This window comes from Pongo abelii, chromosome 1 (assembly GCF_028885655.2).
Source record: "Pongo abelii isolate AG06213 chromosome 1, NHGRI_mPonAbe1-v2.0_pri, whole genome shotgun sequence".
NCBI lineage: Eukaryota > Metazoa > Chordata > Mammalia > Primates > Hominidae > Pongo > Pongo abelii.
The window spans coordinates 192,206,318-192,229,290 of record NC_071985.2 but is presented as its reverse complement, the minus strand read 5'-3'; the positions used below and the strand labels follow the sequence as shown (position 1 = coordinate 192,229,290).

Below are 22,973 nucleotides of genomic sequence, written 5' to 3'. Positions count from 1 at the left end.
CCCATCAACAGTGTATAAGGGTTTTCTCTGCAACCTCCCCATCAGCATCTGTTATTTTTTGACTTTTTAATAATAGTCATTCTGACTGGTATGAGATGGTATCTCATTGTGGTTTTGACTTGCATTTTTCTAATGATCAGTGATATTGAGCTTGTTTTCATATGCTTGTTGGCTGCGTTATTTCTTCTTTTGAGAAGTGTCTGTTCATGTCTTTTACCCACTTTTTAATGGGGTTGTTTGTTTTTCTCTTATAAATTTAAGTTCTTTATACATGCTGGATATTAGACCTTTGTCAGAAGCATAGTTTGCAAATATTTTCTCTCATTCTTTAGGTTGTCTGTTGATAGTTTCTTTTGCTGTGCAGAAGCTCTTATGTTTAATTAGGTTCCATTTGTCAATTTTTGCTTTTGTTGCAATTGCTTTCAATGTCTTTGTCATGAAATCTTTGCCCGTTCCTATGTCCAGGATGGTATTGTCTAGGTTGTCTTCTAGGGTTTTTCTAGTTTTGGGTTTTACATTTATGTCTTTAGTTCATCTTGAGTTGATTTTCGTATATGGTGTGAGGAAGGGATCCAGCTTCAATCTTCTGCATATGGCTAGCTAGTTGTCCCAGCACCATTTATTGAATACGGAGTCTTTTCCCCATTGCTTTTGTCAGCTTTGTCAAAGATCAGATGGTTGTAGACGTGCAGCCTCATTTCTGGGATCTCTGTTCTGTTCCATTGGGCTATGTGCCTGTTTTTGTATCAGTACCATGCCGTTTTGGCCACTGTAGCCTTGTAGTATAGTTTGAAGTTGAGTAATGTGATTCCTCCAGCTTTGTTCTTTTTGCTTAGGATTGCCTTGGCTATTTGGGTTCTTTTTTGGTTCCATATAAATTAAAAATTTTTTTTTTCTAGTTCTGTGAAGAATGTTGTCAGTAGTTTGATAGGAATAGCACTAAATCTGTAAATTTCTTTGGGCAGTATAGCCATTTTAATGATACTGATTCTTCCTATCCATAAGCATGGAATGTTTTTCCATTTGTTTGTGTCTTCTCTGATTTCTTTGAGCAGTGTTTTGTAATTCTCATTGTAGAGATCTTTCACTTCCCTGGTTAGCTGTATTCCCAGGTATTTTGTTTTATTTTTTGTGGCAGTTATAAATGGGATTGCCTTCCCGATCTGGCTGTCAGTTTACTTGGTTGGTGTATAGAAATGCTAGTGATTTTTGTATATTGGTTTTGTATCCTGAAATTTTGCTGAAGTTATTTATCAGCTGAAGGAGCTTTCACAGGCCAAGACTATGAGGTTTTCTAGATATGGAATCATGTTGGCTGGGAGCAGTGGCGCGCGCCTGTAATCGCAGCACTTTGGGAGGCTAAGGCAGGTGGATCACGAGGTCAGGAGATTGAGACCATCCTGGCTAACATGGTGAAACCCTGTCTCTACTAAAAATACAAAAAAAATTAGCCAGGTTTGGTGGTGGGTGCCTATAGTCCCAGCTATTCTGGAGGCTGAGGCAGAAGAATGGCATGAACCTGGGAGGCAGAGCTTGCAGCGAGCCGAGATTGTGCCATTGCACTCCAGCCTGGGTGACACAGTGAGACTGTGTCTCAAAAAAAAAAAAAAAAAAAAAAAAAAAAAGAATCATGTTGTCTGCAAACAGAGATAGTTTGACTTCCTCTCTCTCTTTCTATTTGGATGTCCTTTCTTTCTCTTGCCTGATTGCCTTGACCAGGACTTCCAATACTACGTTGAACAGAAGTGGTGAGAGATGGTATTCTTGTCTTGTGCTGGTTTTCAAGAGGAATGCTTCCAGCTTTTGCCATTCAGGATAATGTTGGCTGTGGATTTGTCATAGACAGCTGTTATTATTTTGATGTTTCTTCCTTCAGTACCTAGTTTATTGAGAGTTTTTAACATGAAGGGATGTTGAATTTTATCAAAAGCCTTTTCTGCATCTATTGAGATAATCATGTGTTTTTTGTCTTTAGTTCTGCTTGTGTGATGAATCATATTTATTGATTTTTGTATGTTGAACCAACCTTGCATCCTGGGAATGAATCTTGCAAGTATTTTGTTGAGTATTTTTGTGTTGATGTTTATCAATGATGTTGGGCTGAAGTTTTCTTTTTTTGTTGTGTCTCTGCCAGGTTTTGGTATCAAGATGATGCTGGCCTCATAGAATGAGTTGAGAAGTCCTTCCTCTGTAATTTTTTGGAATAGTTTCTGTAGGAATGGTGCCAGCTCTTCTTTGTACATCTGACAGAATTCAGTTGTGAATCCATCAGGTCCTGAGGTTTTTTTTTTTTTTTTTTTGGTCGGTAGGCTATTTATTACTGATTCAATTTTGGAACTTGTTATTGGTCTGTTCAGGGAATCAGTTTCTTCCTGGCTCTGTCTTGGGAGGGTGTATGTATCCAGGAATTTATCCATGTCTTCTAGGGTTTCTAGTTTGTATGTGTAGAGGTGTTCATAGTAGTTTCTGATGGTTGCTTTTATTTCTGTGGGGTAAGTAGTAACCCCTTTGTCATTTCTAATTATGTTTATTTGGATTTTCTCTCTTTTCTTCTTAATTAGTCTAGCTAGTAGCCTGTTTTATTAATTTTTTCAAAAAACCAATTCCTGGATTCATTGATCTTTTGAATAGCTTTTTGTGTCTCGATTTTTTTCAGTTCAGCTCTGATTTTTTGTTATTTCTCATCTTCTGCTAGCTTTGGGGTTGATTTGTTCTTGCCTCTTTAATTTCTTCAGTTGTGAAGTTAGGTTGTTAACTTGAGATCTTCCTACCTTTTTGATGTGGGCACTTAGTGCTATAAATTTCCCTCTTAACACTGTTTTAGCTGTGTCCCAGAGATTCTGGTATGTTTTATGTTTGTTCTCATTATTTTCAAAGAACTTCTTTATTTCTGCTTTAAGTTCATTATTTACCCAAAAGTCATTCAGGATACGTTGTTTAATTTCTGGTAATTGTATGGTTATTTCTGTGTAATTGAGTGATTTTCATTGTGTTGACTTCTATTTTTATTGCACTGTGGTCTGAGAGTGTGTTTGGTATGATTTCGGTTTTTTTACATTAGTTGAGGACTGTTTAATGTCCAATTATGTGGTCATTTTTGGAGTATGTGCCATGTGACAATTAGAACAATGTATATTGTGTTGTTTTTGGATGGAGATTTCTGTAAAAGTCTATCAGTTCCATTTGGTCCAATGCTGAGTTTAGGTCCTGAATATCTTTGTTAATTTTCTGCCTCAATGATCTAATACTGTCAGTGGAATGTTGAAGTCCCCCACTATTATTTTGTGGGAGTCTATGTCTCTTTGTAGGTGTCTAAGAACTTGCTTTATGAATCTGGGTGCTCCTGCATTGGGGACATATATATTTAGGATAATTAGGTCTTCTTGTTGAATTGAACCCTTTACCATTATGTAATGCACTTGCTTGTCTTTTTTGATCTTTGTTGGTTTGAAATCTGTTTTGTCTGAAATCAGGACTGTAAACCCGGCTTTATGTTTTCTGTTTCCTTGGTAGATTTTTCTTCATCCCTTTATTGATATTTTGAGCCCATGAGTGTCATTATATGTGAGATGGGTCTCTTGAAGACAGCATACCATTGGGTCTTACTTTTTTTTATCCAGCTTGCCACTCTGTGCCTTTTAAGAGGGGCATTTAGCCTGTTTACATTCAATGTTCATATTTATATGTGTGGATTGGATCCTGTCATTCTGCTGTTGGCTGGTCATTATGTTGGCTTATTTGTGTGGTTGCTTTACAGTGACACTGGTCTGTGTGTTTAAGTGTGTTTTTGTATTAGCTGGTAGTGGTCTTTCCTTTCTATATTTAGTTCTCCTTTCAGGATCTCTTGTAAGGCAGGTCTGGTGGTAATGAAGTCCCTCAACATTTGCTTATCAGAAAATGATATTATTTCTCCTTCACTAAGGAAGCTTAGTTTGGCTGGATATGAAATGATTGGTTGAAGTTTTTTTCTTTACGAATTTTGAATATAGGCCCCCAATCTCCTTTGGCTTGCACGGTTCCGGCTGAGAGGTCTGCTGTTAGCCTGATGGGGATCCCTTTTTAGGTGACCTGCCCTTTCTCTCTAGCTGCCTTTAACATTCATTCTTTCATTCTGACCTTGGAAAATCTGATGATAATGTGTCTTTGGGATGGTCTTCTTGTGTAGAATATTTTGGGAACAAAGTTGGGGAAGTTTTCATGGATGATATCCTGAAATATATTTTCCAAGTTGTTTTTCTTTCTCCCACTCCCTTTCAGGAATGCCAGTGATTCATAGATTTGGCCTCTTTACATAATCCCATACGTCTCAGAGGTTTTGTTCATTCCTTTTTATTCTTTTTTCTTTATTTTTTTCTGTCTGTCTTATTTCAGAGAACCAGTCTTCAAGTTTTGAGATTCTTTCCTCAGCTTGGTTTATTCTGCTGTTAATATTTGTGATTGCATTGTGAAATTCTTGTATTGTGTTATTCAGTTCTGTCAGACTCAGTAGGTTCTTTTTTTATACTAGCTATTTTGTTCTTCCGCTCCTGTATCACTTTATTGTAATTCTTATTTTCCTTGAATTGGGTTTTGCCATCCTTGTTCCTATTTTTCTTCCTATCCATATTCAGAATTCAATTTCTGTCATTCCAGCCAGTTTGGCCAGGTTAAAAACTCTTGTTGGAGAACTGGTGTGGTTGTATGGAGGACGTATGACACTCTGGCCATTTGAGTTACTGGAGTTTTTGCAATGGTTCTTTCTCATCTCTGCATTGTGAGTGTTCCTTTAACTGCAGTGTAGATTGAGTACAGACAATAGATTTCTTTTCTGGATTTTTCTACTGGGCCAAGGTTTTGCATAGGGTCTTTATTTGAAGTTGACTTCTTGTCTCTGGTTTCAGAGGAGGGTATGTTAGTGAGGTATTTTTGGTGTTGGAGCTTTGGAGTGTGAGCCAGCAGGTGGCATTTGGGATTCTTGGTCAGTTGATAGACTTTTGCTTAGTTGTATGGCTCCCCTGTGTTTCCTAACAGTTGCAGCTGTGTTCCCTCTCAGTGCTCTGAAAGTGTGGGTTCCTCTCCTTCTTGAGTGCTGGCTGTAGTTCATGACTTGACACTCCTGGGCTGCCCACTGCAGCTCTGGGGAGATCTCAGTGTTTATGTTCCTTCCCCAGCTTACAGGCAGCAGAGGAAGAGATCTTAGTAGTAGTGGTGGCCAGGGTCATTTGCTTGTCTCCTAGGGGCTCCACCCCCAGGAGATGCAGGTCAGTAATCACTCAGTGCAGTCAGCCCAAGATGGAGGGTTTGTGCTGTGGGCTCAAGCTAGTGGTTCCCTGTCTGGTGACGAGCTGTGGTGGGTGTGTGGGTCCTATAGGAGATGGACTGGCCTCATCTTCTTGGGTCAACTACAGCTTGGAGGTATGGATGAGGCACTTAGGGTCTTTGCCCATTCATTAGTCTGAGGGTGGCAAGGGCAGTTCCACTGCAGAGGCATGGTTGAGAGGGTATCAGTTGCCCCTGGCGGCTCTGTGCAGGGAGTTGCTGAGTTGGTACTGACTTGATAGCTCTGGCAGGGGGTGGCTGGAGGCCCCAGCCTGGAGAACCTGCCTGGTGAGGAGATATGGGAATAGGCACCCACGTAACACTGTGGCTACTTTTCCATAGGGCTGCTGCAGTATGGTTGGGGCCTGCTCCAGTCTCCAGTCGCCTTGGATTTTCCAGAACCAGTAGGTGTCACCAGTGAAGGCTGTAAGATAGCAAAGATGGCAGCCTGTCCCTCCCTTTGGGAGCTTTGTCCCAGGGCGGTACAAGCCTGTTGTGGGCCCAAAGGCACCTGTAGGAAGTGGCTGGGGACCCCAGTTGGGAGGTCCTTCCCTGCGAGGAGGAATGGGATCAGGACCTACTTAAAAAAAAGCAGTCTGGCCATGTTTTGGTATAGCAGCTGTGCTGTGCTGGGAATCCATTTCAGCCCCTGGTTGCTTCGGACACTCTGATGCCCAAAGGCTGGAACAGCTAAGTCACCCAAACATCAAATATGGTGGCCCACCCCACCCTCTAAGAGCGCAGTCCCAGGGGGACTTCAGATCTCTATTGGCTGGAGAGCTCAGGTAGGGGTGGCTGGAGGCCCCAGTTGGAAGGTCCTACCCACTGAGGAGGAATGGGATGGGGTATCTGCTTAAAGCAACAGTCGGGCTACACTTTGGTAGAGCTGCTGTGCTGTACTGGGGGATCTCTTCCGCCCCAGGTTGGCTCAGACTCTCCAAAGCCTAAAGGCTGGAACGGCTAAGATGCCTGAACAGCAAAGATGGCGGCCCACCCCTCCCATGGGGAGCTCCTTCTTAGGGAGATGCAATGCCACTATTGGTAGCTTGCTGAAATTCCAAGCCAGTGGGTCTTATCTTGTGAGGTGCCATGGAAGTGGGGCCTGTAGGCTGTTTCTGCTCAGCCCCCTGGATTCAGTCTCCTTCCTAGGGGTACGTACAAGAGTTTAACCTCCCACTTTGCTGGAGCTGCAGCTACTTTTGCTAGAAACCCCGAGTATCTAAGGTTCCAGGGTTTCTATGCATGCCTGAGCAGCTGCTCTGCCAAGACTCCACATAGCTTTGTCAGACAGAAGACTGAAGGCCCTAGTAGTGTGGGTTCATAAGGATATCTCCTGACCCGAGGGTTGCAAATATCTATGGGAGAAGCATGGTTTCCTAGGATCGCTCATTCACTCACAGCTTTCCTGGGCGAGGGAGGATCCCTGGGCTCTGTGTTGCTCCCAGGTGGGCCATTGTCCTGTCTTGCTTTTCTTCATTCTCTGGGTCAAGTTGTTTCCTTGATTAATCCCAATGCAAGTACCTGAATGTTTTAGTTGAAGGTGTTGTATTTACTCGCCCCTTCTGTACCTCTCTTTAAGAGCCACTCACACTAGCTGCTTCTAGTTGGCCATCTTGGCCACTCCCTGCTTTGTTTATTTTCTAGGCATAGAAAATGAGGGGCATTCCTGGTGGAGAATATGTAAAGGGAGGGAGGCACCACCAGGAAGCACCAAATAGTTCTCTGTTGACATATGCTACACTTTCACGTAATGTACCCATGTCATCGCTGACATGGTGCCATCATACCAGGGGAGAATGGCAAGAGGTGAGACAAAAAGGAAAAAACACTTGGTTGGGCCAGGTAGTCAAAGGGCCTTGAATGTCATGCTAAGGATTTGAATTTATTCTGAAGGTATTCTAAGACATTCCAATACCCACTGAGCTACAACTTCAAAGTGCCATCTAACTTTCCAGCTTGTGGCTTCAGAGTCCTGACAATAAGTAGAAATGGAACCAGTAGAGTATGTTGGAAACTGAAAGTCAGAAGGTCTGGATTCTAGTCTGACTTTGCTGTCTGGGTTTCTGTTTTCTTCTAGGTAATGTGAAATGGTGAGACATGATGCCTTAGAGCTCTGTTATCCCACAAGTCTGTGTCTACCAGCCGCACAAGGAAAATCCTTCACGAGGTTCCTCTCAGTTCCTGTGGCAGACAGACTCTTGGGGAGGTTGCTCACCATCCCACCTGCTGATGTCATGGCTTTCTGTAATTCCTTCTGTTTGAGTGGTGGGGGTGGGTGTCTGCAGTGGTGCTGTGACTTGCTTCTCACTGGTAGAATGCAGCAAAGGTGATGAGATGGGTGGGATAGATGGTGCCATGTCAGCGATGACATGGGTATATTACGTGGAAGTGTGGGGCCGGGTGCGATGGCTCATGCCTGTAATCCCAGCACTTTGTGGGGCCAAGGTGGGCGGATCAGGAGGTCAGGAGATCGAGACCAACTTAGCTAACATGGTGAAACCCTGTCTCTACTAAAAAATACAAAAAATTAGCCAGGCGTGGTGGCAGGTGCCTGTAGTCCCAGCTACTTGGGAGCCTGAGGCAGGAGAATGGCGTGAACCTGGGAGGTGGAGCTTGCAGTGAGCCAAGATGGCACCACTGCACTCCAGCCTGGGTGACAGAGTGAGACTCCGTCTCAAAAAAAAAAAAAAAAAAAAAAAGAAAGCGTGGCACGTGTCTTGCTGAGTCTCCCTATGCCTCTCCATTGGTTTTGAAGAAGCAAGCTGGCATGTGGCAGGCTGCAGATGTTGGGAGGCCACACGGCAAGGAACTGCCGCATCTCTAGGAGCTGAGGGTGGACCCTGACTGGCAGCCAACAAGAAACTGAAGCTCTCAAGCCTATCACCGTAAGGAATTGAATTCTGCCAATAACCTGAGTGAGCATGGAAGCAGATCCTTTCCCAGCCAAGCCTCAGACAAGGTTCTGGCCCTGGGAAACACCTTGACTGCAGTCTTGTGAGACCATAGAAAGAAGACTTAGCTGAGCCAGTCTCAGATCCTGACCCATAGAACCTGTTAGATACTTAGCATGTGTTGTTTTCAGCCTCTGTGTTTGTGGTAATTTATTATACAATACATACAGTTCCCCACCCTAATACTTGAAACTCCTGACCCCAGTCCCTGTGCTCTATTTACAACTCCATGCCACCACTGGGGGAATAATCCCATAACAGTATCTGTGTGTGGGTAGCTTTATCTGTCTGTATCCACACATAGATCTTGTGACAGTAAATTTTATCTATCAACTTGACTGGGCTAAAGGATGCCCTTATAGTTAATTAAACATTATTTCTGGATATGTCTGACTAGCAGAGATTAGCATTTGGATTGGTGGACTGAATGAAGCAGATGGCCCTCAATGTCATCCAGTCCTTGAGGGCCTGAATAGAGCAAAAAAGGCAGATTAAGGTTGATTTTGCTCTTTGCCTGACTGCTTGAGTTGGGACATTGATCTCTTGTGCTTGGTGCTTTGGTTCTTAGGCCTTCAGACGTGAGCTGAAATCTACACCATCAGCTCTCTGACTGTCAGGCTTTGGACTATACTTTGGGCTTTCCTGGGTCTCTTACCTGGCAGACAGCAGATTTTGGAACTTTTCAGCCTCCATAATCATGTGAGCAAAAACCTTATAACAAATTATCTATCTATCTATCTATCTATCTATCTATCTATCTATCTATCTATCTATCTATCATCTTCTGTTGGTTCCATTCTCTGGAGAACCCTGACTAATACAATTCATATTCAATCACAGGCCTTTAGGAAGTACTTAATATGTGCTGAGCACATACAGAGATAGGTAAGTCCAGGGTATCTCTGAGGTGCTCACAGTCTGAAGAGGAAAACAGCTCCATGATGCTTGAGCTGTGGAAGGCTCACCTGCAAGGGTGAACTAGCTGAGGAAATCAATGTGTGTCCTGCACTGTAGAAATCAGTTTGTTTCCCCAGTGTTATTGCATTAGATTCTTATAAACCTCTAAGGTAGATGCCTTTTACAGAGAAGGGAGCTGAGCTCTAGAGAGGTTAGGGAACTTGCCTTAGAAGCAAGTCCACTTAGTGTGGGTCAGATCCAGGATTCTAACCAAGTTCTTCTGATTTCAACTTAGTTGGATAATTAAAATTGACTATATATTTCCTTTGTGTTAACAGATTCTACTGGAACTTCTAGCAGGCAAACTCACCTAGTGCTCTCTGGAAGGTGATGTGGGTGGAACTCTGTCTGATTCCAATGTCTAGATGCCAATGAGCTCTCCACCATCACCCCAGAGACAGGGGAAAGAAGATATAGGTAGACCTGGGCCTATCTTCATTCACTCTCAGTGAGCACATGGCAGGCATTCAAGAAATATAGAGGCTGAATTACATTTTCTTTGAGGGTCTAAACTTTGCCCTCTGTGACTAGGTGTCCCTTGATATGGCAATGAGAATACAGAGCAGTGATACTCAAACTCAGGAACCAAAAGAATCATCTGAAGATAACTGTTAAAATGCAGATTCTAGGGTCCTCCCTCCAGAGATTCCGATTCAGTGGGGCCCAGGAGACATTTTCAATTATACCCCCAGATTATTCTGACACAAGTCAATCACAGAGCACATGGTTATTTATGACAAAATCACAGCCAAGCTAGGTTGAGATAGTTTGCCTAGACTCTGATATGGGTTGTTCCCAAACATCCCCACTAATGTTTATAATTCCTTTTCCTTATGGGAGGGAGAGGCCAGTGATGTGTTGGCAAATGTTTAATAACTGGATCTCTGGTGGAAAAGAAAAAAAAATCCCTGATTTGTAGCATTTGCCAATACTCATGGTGTAAATACTTGCACCGTGGCTGATAGCAAGCTACCAACAGTAGCTTGTTAAGACTGAATTGGGAAGAGATGCACATCATTGGCCTTTGCAGGTCAGTAGGAGTCAGCTCCAGCAATCATTGGAGGAAGGCTGAATAGGAGAGGAGAGGACTTACCTCCCTGGGCCTCAGTTTTCCCACTTATAAAATGAGAATTCATGAAGGTTCTGATCTGTGACTCGAGACTAATTTTAGGCCTTAGCTCAGGGGCCATGTGGCCAAAGGAAGTGGTCAGGTTGCCAGGGCACTCAGGGATGAGGAGGCAGAGTGAGTCAGCTCTGCTTCCTCCTCCCTTCTTGGAGAGAGTGGAGGAGCCCACAACTGGGTGAACAGAGGAGGGGCCTTGGAGTTGGTCCTGCCTCAAATCTTGAACCAGATGCTTACTAAATTTCTGAGAGCCTGTTTCCCTATCTATAAACTGGGAAAATACTACTGTATCTACCCCATAGAGTGGTTACAAGAATTAAATGAGATAAAGTCTGGCATGTGGTAAGGTTTCTGTAAACATTAATCTCTTCTTGTGACCGTTTCTTTGCCTGCCCATGACAGTTATTTCCCAAATTCTGCCAGAGCCTGGTTAGACCAGTGGGCCAATTTCATTCATAAGCAGAGTAGTAGGTCACCCATCACTGTGCAATTTGAGGTAAAGGTCCTTCAGGCAAAAAATTGTATGTGTATACACACACATACACACACACATATGTGTACATATATTCTCCCACTGGTCTGTCATAGAGTCTGAACTTCCACCATTTAAATCTTTATCAATGCTCCACAGCAAAAGACCACCAGGAACACACCTGTAGTCAAAGCTGGTATTACTACATGCTGCACAAAGGACATGATACACCTTGGAGACCATGGGGCAGCTCAGAAAGAGAGTACCAGGAGAGTTTTTCTCTGGGCTAGGTGCTGTCAGGGAGCAGTGGCAATTCAGTGATTTGGCATTTTAATTATTTTTATCTAAGAGGGGGAAGAATGGAATGTGGCTAAGGCCGTCATTGGTGAAGAAATCACCATACTCATGTTGACCAGGAGAGGGGCCTGTTTGGTAGTTTTAACGATTTTGCACAGTGCTCTTTTTTTTTCTGTTATTGTTGTTGTTTTGTTTTGTTTTGAGATGGAGTCTCGCTCTGTCGCCCAGGGTGGAGTGCAGTGGCACAATCTCAGCTCACTGCAATCTCTGCCTCCTGGGTTCAAGTGATTCTCCTGCCTCAGCCTCCCAAATAACTGGGATTACAGGCATCCACCACCACACCCAGCTAATTTTTGTATTTTTAGTAGAGATGTGGTTTCACCATGTTGGCCAGGCTGTTCTTGAACTCCTGACCTCAAGTGATCACCCTACTTCGGCTTCCCAAAGTGCTGGGATTACAGGCATGAGCCACCACACCTGGCCAGGTTTTTCTCTGTATTCAGATGTGGTGTGGAGTGATCTTTTTTTGGTCTTGCTGCCTGTCTTATGATTATAGAGGCTTTGCCTTGTGTCAGTGTTCTGGAAACATGCTTATGTTCAGCAGGAGAATGCCGGGGCCTTGCTGTGAGTGCCAAGCCAGGACACTGATGGGGCTGCTGTTTTCTTTCTCGTCTTAGTCATTTGCAAAATCTTTACTGATGACTTTTACCACAGTCACACATATTATCTCATTTAAACCTCACAGCAACTCTGTGAGGGATTGTTATCTCCATTTTATGGATGAGGAAGCTGACTCTGAGAGGTGACTTTCCAAATTCATCCAACTGGAAGAAAAAGGAAGTCTCTAGGGACTTGAATCCAGAACTGTCCAGCTCCAAGTCCAGGGCTCACTCTATTAAGCCACTCCATGAGGAGTGAGTCCCTAAGGAGGCCACAGAAGGCCCTAAGCCCTCTTTTGTTCTCTGGAAGAGAGTGCCATTTCTTGGCCCTTCCCAAGGCCTTGACAACTGAAGGTGAGTGTGGGCCCACCGGCTAGGCACACTGGTTACACAAGGCTGGCTTTCCACTGGTGCTGTGGTTTGGCATAGGTGAGAAGGCAGGCAGTAACTCATGTGACCTGTACAAGTCATTCCCCACCTTGGGCCTCAGTTTCTGCTTCCAATGACCTAAGAGCCCCTGAACTCAGGAAATCTGTGAATAAATATTTGTTGAATGCATGAGTAAAATGCATGAATGAATGGGGGTCTAACCAGAAGTGGATTTTCCAGTCACTATTTTGTTGTGTTTTTCTCTTTTTTTCCCTTAGTTCCCAGAAGAACCACAAAGCATAAATTTCCCCAAAAGGGGAATTTTGTTGATGGCTTTAGTCTATTCCCTCCTAAAAGACCAGCTACAACCAAATGAAGTAAACATAACCTCAAGGTTGTATTGTCTTCATAATAAAAGATGAAGCTTAGAACTGGATCACTTGGCCCTTTCTCTTCTGACCTTCTCCCAGTCGAAAAGGCCTGCATCTCCTAATAGCCAGCCAGCATTGTCTTAGATCTGCAGTTGGGCTCAAAACACCCAAGCCTCAGCACAATGTTCTTTGTAATTTCAGCATTTTCCCTGAAAAGTTGGCCTAGTAGCCATTCTGCTTCCTGTCATAATGCTGCCTTCGCCGGGCATACAGAAGACCCTTGCCCTTCTTGTATTGTGTTACTTTGTGGAGTTGGTGCTTGCTACAATTCTTATAGAAAGTCTGGTGAGTTTTAGGAACGTTCGCCGTGTTTGTGGGAGTGCTATCACTACCTTTGTTGTGTTTTTCTGTCTTTTTCTTCTTTCTGATATGCTGGTTCCTTGCTTTTCCCTTCCTCCCTTGGTTCCTATCTGAGCTGCTTTTTTTTTTTTTTTTTTTTTTTTGAGATGGAGTCTCGCTCTGTTGCCAGGCTGGAGTGCAATGGCTCAATCTCGGCTCACTGCAACCTCCACCTCCTGGGTTCAAGTGAGTCTCCTCCCTCAGCCTCCCGAGTAGCTGGGACTACAGGTGTGCACCCCCACACCCAGCTAATTTTTGTATTTTTAGTAGAGACAGGGTTTTACCATGTTGGCCAGGATGGTCTCGACCTCTTGACCTCGTGATCTGCCTGCCTTTGCCTCCCAAAGTGCTGGGATTTCAGACATAAGCCACTGCGTCCGGCCTCTGAGCTGCTCTTTCAGTCCTTCCTCTACTGTTTCTGGGGGCCCTGGACTCTCCCAGCCCAGTGGCCTAGGATTGCTGCTGATATGGCTGCATCTCTGGCAGCTCGAAGTCCAGCAAATAGCTGCTTCTGTGCCGGCCACAGTGTGCTGGCCATCGCCCACCACCACACCCAGTAACCTCCCCCAGAGGCTCCATCTCATCCTGCCCAAATTGTTGAGCCAGGAGTCCCTTGGGGTCATTAGTGTAGAGGGGCTGGGGCTTGCCCTACTTAGAAATGGCACAGTCCAACCCCCTCAAGTCCAAAGAGGGGACACAATATACCCATAGTCACACAGCAATTTAGCATAATGATAAACAGGACCCAGGCATTCTGATCGGTTGGTACACTTCCCTTATCTTCTGGGATAGGTCTGCTTTTATTTGGAGTCTGTACATTGTAGTATATTTAGTATGTTGATTCCACACATTTGTTGACCAGACTCCTGTGCTGGGTTCTGGAGATAGGAAGAATAAAATACCTTCTGTGCTTTTAGGGAATTCTAGTCAAGTTGGGGAGATAAATAAATAGACAATTACATTGTAAGTGCTCCGACAGCTAACCAGACAAAATGCTGCAGGAGGACAGGAAGGGAGCAAGGAACTGCCAGGAATGGGGAGAAGGTCATGATGTTTGAGTTGAGTCTTGAAGGATGGGTAGGAGTTTACCCAGCAGAAAGGGCATGGTTGTGGGTAGGAAGAGCATTGCAGTCAAGGTTAACTACTTACCGGTAGAAAAGTGTGGTGCTATTGTAGAGCAATGTTAGATGTCTCCACATCTAGCAGTGATGTGAGGAAAAAGGCCTGGTATGGAATAAGAAGGACCTAGGTTCTGGTTTCAATTCTGTCGCAGAGTCACTGAAAACCTTTAAGCAAATCACTCAGTCCAATTGTGTCTCAATTACCTCGTCTCTCCAGGAGGATGCTCGCAAAGCCAAATAGCTCAGAGCTGCTCTATCCAATAGAATAGCCACTAGCCACAAGGGTCTATGTAAATTTAAATTAACTAAAAGTAAATACATTTAAAATTCTGTTCCTCAATTGCACTAGCCATGTTTCCAGTGCTGAGAAGCTACTGGTGACTAGTGGCTGCAATATTGGACAGCACAGATATTAAATACTTCCATCACCCCAGAAAGTCCTGCTGGGCTGGGCGGCCCTAGAGGCCTGTGATTCTCAGAGGAGAAGGGACTTGTCCCATCACCTAGCAAGGTCTCCAGACTCCCCACTTACCTGTTTAGGAGGAGATCCCAAGGAACAGGATAGAAAGGATGCACCATTCCACTGCCCATCCTCAGTTCCTGAAGTACAGTGACCCAAATGAGAGGGCAGGGGTCCCTTGTCCCTTTGTCATGCACACTATACTCTGATTTCGCTGTGTGAAAGCTTATCACAGTGCCTGGCCCATAATAGCAGCTTTCATAAATAGCCAGTCCAATTCCCAGTTTTGCAAGTGAGAAAACTGAGGCTCAGAGTGGCCTGGTTTAGGACCCAAGTCTTAGAGATTTCCAGGCTATCTCGAATGATGGAATTTAGGAGAACATAATGGTCTTTGAGCCTCATTTTGGCTTAAGACTTTTGGGTTTATTTATGTTGTAATCCAGGTGATACTATGTGGAATCAGACACATGACCTTATCTGTGTAAGGTATTGCCTTATCTGTGGCTAGATGCATGACTGTCCGGGAGCTTGCAGGAATTAACCAGTGGCCAACCTTGTAATGCACAAGACTTTTATGTTATCTGAAACAAATAGAATTAGGTAGCAGGTAGAATTTTTATTTTTATTTATTTGTTTATTTATTTATTTTTTGAGACAGAGTCTCACTCTGTCACCCAGGCTGGAGTGCAGTGGTGTGATCTCAGCTCAATGCAACCTCCACCTCCTGGGTTCAAGTGATTCTCATGCCTCAGCCTCCCAAGTAGCTGGGACCACAGGCGCGTGCCACCACGCCCAGTTAATTTTTGTATTTTTAGTAGAGGTGGGGTTTCACCATATTGATCAGGCTGGTCTTGAACTCTTGACCTCAAGTTATCTGTCCTCTTTGGCCTCCCAAAGTGCTGGGATTACAGGCGTGAGCCACCACGCCCAGCCAGAATCAATATTTTTGAAAAATGAACACAAATGTATTACTTACTATGCACCAAGCACAGTTAAGAGGGTCTAATATATAACTGAGCAACACTATGAAGTAGAGATGATTACTCTCATCATCCTCATTTTCCAGACAAGGAAACGGAGGCTGAGATAAATAACTTGCTGAAGGCCTCACAGCTATTGTGAAGCCTGGACTCACCCAAGCAGTGGCCTCAGAGCCCACAATCTTAACCCCTTTCTAGATCCCTCTCCTCAACTTTGCAATTGTTGAACATCAGGACCTGAGGGAAACTTTGGGATCACCTAGTCTAATCCCTTTTCTTTCCTCATGCGGTACTGGAGGCCACAGAGTGACCCAGATCCAGCCAAGGTTATTCAGCAAGTTGTAAAAGACAGAGTTTGAATCTGAGTCCTGAGGGTGGGTCCCCTGGCTCCTGTTCAGTTATTTTTGCTTCACTTCTTTTAAAAAGCTTAAAAAATGAAATGATCCACTGAGCATCTTCTGGGTACCCATGTTGTGCTGGATGTTTTTGTGGAAAAAAACCTTGGGTTTACATTGAGAAGTCCTGGAATCAAATCTTACCTCAATTGCTTGCCCAGTGACCTTAAGCAAGTCACTTTCTATGTCTTGGCCTCAGTTTCTCCAGAAAAGGAATAAGGATATAATTGCCTTAAGGATTATGTCAGAATGAGTGGCACAAACTAATTGCTCAAGTAAAAGAAATGGACGCTGAAGACACAGGCCCCGTGCCCTCTACAATCTGGATGTGGAGGTGAGACTGACATGCAGAGGAGGATCGGGGGAGAGCAGAGAGCACGCTTTGTTGGCAGGTCAGACGATGAATGTTAGGACACTTCATGCACTGTTGGCTCCATCTGGCAATGGAGGTGATTCAGGATCAAGAAATCATCCAGGGAAAGGCTGGCCTGCAAGAACCCATACCGGACACGAGGTGGCGCTGGTGGCCCACCTGGGAACAGGCAGAGACCAGCGACCAGCCCCGGGGAATCTGATCCTGGCAGTTTCATTCTTTTTGCTTCTAGGCATGGACGTCTACATGAGGGACCCTGGGGGGCTGAGGATGAGGGCGCTGTGCCCCAGCAAAGGATAAATGGGAATTTTACACTCCTTATCTCATTTAGTCTTCACAGCCACCTTTTCAGGTATTCAGTTTTACATGCAGGACACTGTGACTCAAAAGACGTTAAATAATTTCCTCAAGGGATGCTATTGAGAAGTAGATCCAGGCCCACTGATTCTAAATCCCATGCTCTTTCCAGGAAAATATGCTCCTCCCAGCCAGTGGAATCAGTCTATCAACAGAGGCTAAACAGGATGTAAGGGAGATCATACCAGAAAATAGAAGACCAAATTAAAACGGCCTCCTCCTCGTGGCCTTCCTAGACTGTCCCCATTCCTTTTTCACCCAGTCCACTCCAACAACCTCCTAATCCATTTCCCTGCTTCCATTCTTGCACCCTAGGCTCTGTTCTCTACAGCAATCTTGTGAGAAGGAAACCAAGTTGCAGTGTTCTGCCGTTCAAAACTCTCCAATGCTTCTGATTCCAATTTGAACAATGTCTGAATTTCTCACCACAGCTATGAGCGGTGCTGTGCTGGTAACAACCAGTTCTCAGAGGCAGAGAGCCCTGATTTGTAGCATTTGCTAATTGTGGTGCATATTCTCCCTCCATGGCCAATTTCAAGCTTCCAAGGTAACATCACTGAGCTCAGAGTTGAGAAGGGATGCAAAGAATTGAGACAGAGCCAGTCTGAGTTGACACCAACGCACTGCTGCACCAAGGCCCCACACATAAGATCTGGCCTCAGACGCCTTCTCCAGACAGCCTGCTTATTCTGCTACCCCTGTTCTCTGCTGGATCACCGGCCTTCTTGCTGTTTCTTGAACATAACAAGTACATTTCCACCTCGGGGCCTTGGCACTTGCTTTCCTCTGTTTGGGATGCTCTTCCCCAGAAATGTGCATAACTTGCTGCGTCACTTCATTCAGGTCTCAGCTCAAATGTTACAGAGAGGCCTTCCCTGAGCATCTTCCCTAAGACATCCTACCCACTCCCACCCTCCATCACTTTTATTCCTTGCTCTGCTGTATTTTTTCTCTAAGGGCCTCAATCCCTATTTGATAATAAATGATAGACGTTTAAACTTATTTGTCTAGGTCAGGACTGGATGGCCATCCCTAGAACAGACCTGACTCAAAGAAAGCACTCAATACATATTTGCTGGTTGATAAATGAGTAATTACTTTTCCTCTCATGTAATGCCTTTTTTTTTTTTACTGCAATAGCCTTGATGTTTTCTCTTTATTCTTGATGTGCTATCGTCTTGCTACACTGGGTCTAGGTGTAAATTTATTTGTTCTGTTCAGCACTGAGTGCGCATTTTGAATCTAAGCAGTGTCTTTCTCTCGTTCTGGACAATTCTCAGTCCTTATTTCTGTAATCTTGCTTCTCCTGCACTCCCTCTGTTCTGGAACTCCTACATAACAGTCTGTCAGTCTCTACTCCGTGTTTCGTAACTGCTTGGCATTCTGTAGAATGCCAGTTGTCTCCCAGTGTCTATTCCACTTTTTCCTTAGTAATAGAATCTCTAACTTTCAGCTAGGCACATGCCTACTTGGGTTAAAAATGACATTTCTTGGCTGGGCGTGGTGGCTCATGCCTGTAATCCCAGCACTTTGGGAGGCTGAGGTGGGCAGATCATCTGAGGTCAGGAGTTTGAGACCAGCCTGGCCAACATGGTGAAACCCCGTCTCTACTAAAAATACAAAAATTAGCTGGGCGTGGTGGTGGGTGACTGTAATCCCAGCTACTTGGGAGGTTGAGGCAGGAGAATCGCTTGAACCCAGGAAGCGGAGGTTGCAGTGAGCTGAGACCACGTCACTGCACTCCTGCCTGGGCAACAAGAGTAAAACTCTGTCTCAAAAAAAAAAAAACAAAAACAAACATTTCTGAGTCTTCCACTTAGCTACATTCGGGCATATAACTGAGTTCTGAACAATGAGTATAAGCAGGAGTCTTGTGGAACTTCCTTGTAATGTCTTTTAAGCAGGGGAGTGTGCTATTCTTTGTACCTTCTTCCTACTATCTGAAAAATACACGAGTTGGCTGGAGTTGGTGCAGCCATCTTGGACCATAGGGTAGAAGTCAGGTAGAAGGAGCCTGGGTTTTGATGGCTTTTATGAGACTGCTCTCTTAGCTTTTTTTTTTTTTTTTTTTTTTTGAGACGGAGTCTCGCTCTGTCGCTAAGGCTGGAGTGCAGTAGTGTGATCTCGGCTCACTGCAGGCTCCGCCTCCTGGGTTCATGCCATTCTCCTGCCTCAGCCTCCCAAGTAGCTGGGATTACAGGGGCCCACCACCACGCCCAGCTAATTTTTTGTATTTTTTTTTTTTTTAGTAGAGACAGGGTGAACCGTGTTAGCCAGGATGGTCTCAATCTCCTGACCTCGTGATCTGCCCACCTCTGCCTCCCAAAGTGCTTGGATTTTAGGCCTGAGCCACTGCGCCCGGCCGAAACTGCCCTCTTAGCTTTAAACTTCCTAGTGCTGGACCATTCCATGAGAGAGAAATGGACTTGTATTTTGCTTGAGCCATGGTTATTTTGCTGTCTTAGTTTGGGTATCCCAAAAGCAGGACCCAAGAGAAGGATTTGGATGCTAGTAGTTTATTTGGGAAGTGCAGTGAAGAAGTGGAGATGTGAGGCAAGGAAAGGAGAAAAGCCAGTAAAAGATTTGAACATGAGCAGTTTGCTGCTGGTGGCCAACGGAGACTCAGCCCTGCTGTGGGGCCTGTGGGAGACTATGTGAAACAGGCCACATAGTTGTCCTACCAATGGGAAAGGAAGCTGGAGTATTTATCATGAACTAATAACGCCCCTCTTGGTTGAGGGTCTTTTTTGGAACTAACTCCCCCAGGAGTCCACCTGTCCTTGTGCAAGCTGAGCATGCTCTTGTGGCCAGAAACACTTAGGCAGAGATGCAGGAAGCTGTCTTCGTGTACAGAGCCCATCTTCAGGTGACTGCTGGGGTCAGCCAAGGGAATGTGGGCTGGGCATTAACAGTGTCTGCAACTTGTCTGCTGTATTCCACCCTCCTCTAACTTCTACATTGTTCTTTCCTATCATTTATCTGTTGTTGCAACGTAGGTGAAATGTACAATTCATTTGCTTCCAAATAATTAATCCTATCTTCTACCATGTCTAATCTAGATTTATTCTGTCTCTCCAGTTTAGTTCAACAACTATGTTTCTCATTCCCAGTGTTTCTAAATGGCTTTATTTAGTTTCTGCTTGTTTTTAATTTATAATTTATTATTCTTTTGTATGTACGGATGTTATTCCTGACTTTATTTGAAAAGTCTAAATATATTTATTTTGAAATTGTTTTCAGATAATTCTATTATTTTACTTTTGTCTGTAGTGGATTCATTCTACCAATTATTAGTTTTGTTGACTGTCTACATCTGCATTCATTTTCCTCATGTGTTTTGGAATTTTAGTTTGCAGGCTTTTTTTAAGTGGGATTTATTTTTCTGTACATACTCACTCTGCTTAGTGGGTTGATAGCTTCTCCCCACACTCCTGGGACCCTGTCTAGAGCCAGGTTTTAGGCTGCTGACTCAAGGCTTTCATCCTGTAATGGTGGTGGGAATTTCACATGTCCAGTCACTGAACCAGCATCATGAGGTTTGGCCCTGGCCTCACAAGGGTCTCATTTAGCCCCTCAGGCAGTGAGGGAGTCAAACTCCTGGCTGCTTCCCCTGCTTCTGGCGCCAGACCCCTGGCTTCCACATTATGTAGCCCCTTGTGTTTCTGTTGAAATTCTGATCCACAAAAATGTTGATTCTGATTTTGAGCATGGCTATTCCTGTTTTGAATCTATCTTTTTATATAATTGCTGTGAGTTTGGTGCATGAATTTACAGCACCATCTTGATCTGAAGTTTCTGGACCCTTGAATCTCCCCAGGGAAGACACTCTCTGACTGCAGATAGGATTTTTTTTTCCCCAGAATCCAGGCTTGCAGATACAAGAAAGAAAGGAATCTGCCTTTATGGATCCTTCTCTTTTATTCCCCAAGGTGACTCAGGCCCTGGAGGATACAAAGAGCCCCCTGTAAAAAGTGTCTTTGGACCTCTTGGCCTCCAGTCTCCATCACAGGGCTTCCTGCCAACACTCCATCTCAAAGGTCTTCCCTGATGTGGGGCTTTAGGTGTTCACGGCCATATTTGCATTTCAACAAGGGACTCATAAAGATGTTTTCATCTTTAAAATGTACAGGCATGGAATTCAAATCGCGGAGTGACAGGCTGTGTGTGGAGTTGATTGTCTGGGTCAGAGACATCACACCTGGCTGGTGAGGAGAGCTTTCTGACAACAGGAGCTGTCCAACAAGGAGTGGGCTGCTGTCACCGAGGAGCTGAAGCGGCCGACGGCTGACCTTCCACTGGGCACCAGGCAGGGCCCTGGATGGAGGGAGTCTTAAAGCAGGAGGGAGAAGCCAAGGAAACAGCTCTCTAGAAGCATTTTCTACACTGAAAAGTGTCATTGAAATGCTATCACAGTTCTAAGAGGAGACATTGCTCCTCCGAAAGCCAGCCTCACTCCCTAAGCTGATGTATTTCCAGAAGCAGGGCCTGAGCTGCCACATGCAGGCCCTGAGGACTTGAGGCACATCGTTCTTTTTTTGGGTCTCATCTGTGAATCAGCCACTCAAACCTAGTGGCTCTCAGCCTGCAAGTTCATGCAATGCAGGGCTTCTCCACTGCTCCCCCAAACCTCCTCAGGCCACCCCTGCATGTGCACCCACCCATATGGCCTGTTCTGAACAGGTGACCCTCACCTGCCAGCATGACTGCCCTTCAAAACCTGACTTATTGCTTGTGTTTTACAGTTACCATAGCAGAAAGATTTATCTTCATCTTTTACCATTTAAAAATACTAATGGAATTACTGTTTTTGTCTGTTTCTGTTTTGAAGCCATACGATTTTTCTCTCACTGCCACCACATTTGTGATGGCCTTAAAAATTATTCTTAAAGATAAATATAATTCTAGAAAAACCTTCTCAGGGAAAAATGGGTATTTTTTTCCAACTGTTGTGGGGCTGAAAAACTTTTATAGCATGCTTGGTGGCATATATGGGATTCTAAGGGACTTTCAGCACCAACCTTCCTTCCTGGTCCCAGCAGGTGAAGGCAGGGCCCTCCCAGGCCAGTGCACCTGTCATGGCCCTTGGCTGGCTCGAGGAAGGAAGGCACTTCACGTCTATTGAATGTTGTGTGCTTCACAAGGGCTGTCTCCTTTCATCTGCACAGCAACTCATTGTACTGATGAGGAATTTGGGCCCAGAGAGGTGAGGTGACCCACCCAAAGTCACACAGCCAAGAAGAAGCAGAGTGCACTTTCCTCTCAATCAAACTCTCCAGATCCTCCAGTTGGTTTCTGTTCAGCCTTCTGAACAGGGTGGATTTTTGCTTAAGACTTTCTATATGGATTATAACCCTTACATTACGATATTTTGTCATAACTATTTTAGCTTTCATCTGTGTGGTACTTAACATTTTAGCATAACTTTTTGACTACAAGAAAAGTACGCGATCTATTTTTTGTAACTTTTTTGGGGGGTGACTTTTAGTTTAAAATAATTATAGGTTCACAGGAGGTTGCAAAAATGGTATACAGAGAGGTCCCATGACCTTCACTCAGTTGCCCCCAATGGTACCATATAAAAATCAGGAAATTGACATTGGTACCTTGTGTGTGTATAGTTCATTGTCATTTTATCCCATGGATAGATTCATGTAACCACACTGCAATCAAGATATAGAACTGTTCCATCACCACAAAGGTTTTCTTCATGTTACCCTTTTTAATCATAGCCACCCCCTTCCCTCCCACCATCCCTAATCCCTGGCAACCACTAATCTGCTGCCCATCTCTACAATTCTGTCATTCCTAGAATGTCATATACATGGACTCATACTGTATGTAACCGTTTGAGACTGACGTTTTTCACTCAGCATAATGCCCTTGAGATCCATCCAAGGTGTCCTGTGTATCCATAGTTCATTCTTTTTTATTGTTAAGTAGTATTCCATGGGTGATCTGTTTTTTGAACACTTGGAAACACGGAAAATATTTTTAAAAAATAGAAAAAAATCAAAACAAACTCAAACCTCCAGTTAAGAGGAGGGAAGTCTCCTGGTTTCCTTCTTGCTCATGTCCAAAGTGGCTTAGGCCCTGGGCTGACCCTCTGAAGACCCAGGTGCAAAGACAGGAGAGCAGACAGGGAGAAGACAAAGCCATTTGCCCTAAGCTTCTCTGCTCCCAATCTTCTCCTCGGTGGGACTCCATCTGGCTGCTGCGGACTCTCTGTTTGCATCTGTCTCTTTCCTTTTTTCCCCTCTCTTTCTCCTCACCCTGTGTGTCTCCATCTGTCTCTCTGAGTCAGTCTCTCTCTTTCTCAAACCACAAAACATGGCTAAATGCAATTTCCATTGAGTGCAGAATCTTGTGTCTGTGCTTCATTATTCTGTCTGGG

The 22,973-nt window shown here is 44.3% G+C and overlaps 1 long non-coding RNA gene across 3 annotated transcripts in view; it reads left to right on the top strand.

Annotated features, from left to right (window-relative positions):
* The window catches only part of LOC129051415 (uncharacterized), a 32,166-nt gene extending 10,672 nt beyond the window's left edge, over positions 1 to 21,494 (top strand). Inside the window, exons 2-5 of one of the 3 annotated variants that reach the window (XR_010136131.1) lie at positions 7,376 to 7,542; positions 8,054 to 8,183; positions 12,699 to 12,842; positions 20,712 to 21,494. This is a non-coding gene — a long non-coding RNA (uncharacterized LOC129051415). Of the gene's footprint in view, positions 1 to 7,375; positions 7,543 to 8,053; positions 8,184 to 8,817; positions 8,949 to 12,404; positions 12,621 to 12,698; positions 12,843 to 20,711 lie in introns of those variants that run through there. The other 2 variants (XR_010136128.1, XR_010136130.1) reach the window with 2 other exon arrangements.
* Positions 21,495 to 22,973: the final 1,479 nt, after the last annotated feature.